Source organism: Crocuta crocuta, unplaced genomic scaffold, assembly GCF_008692635.1.
Source record: "Crocuta crocuta isolate KB4526 unplaced genomic scaffold, BGI_CrCroc_1.0 scaffold847, whole genome shotgun sequence".
NCBI lineage: Eukaryota > Metazoa > Chordata > Mammalia > Carnivora > Hyaenidae > Crocuta > Crocuta crocuta.
Window position 1 is genome coordinate 263,994 of NW_027527836.1, and position 334 is coordinate 264,327.

Consider the following 334-nt stretch of genomic DNA (forward strand, 5'->3'; position numbering starts at 1 on the left):
AAAGGACCCATGACCAGAAAATATAAACACTTTTGCACATAAATAAGTGAGGAAATAATCCATTTTCAGATAGAGACAACATTTAGAGCAATGAATAGCATCTGGAGAGAAAAGATGGAAATGAAGGATAATATACACAAGTTTACAGTTCAACTTGAGCAGGTATCATTTCTTAGAATTAAGTTTTAATTGAAAAAAATCAAAAATTACTATCTACAGTAATTACAGTAGATATTAGAAGCATGTATTCAAAAGATAAATGGACATTTTAAGAACTATAGTAAAATTACGGGAAGCACAGGGTACCAGATGGTACCTGTTGAGCTATGGTTCC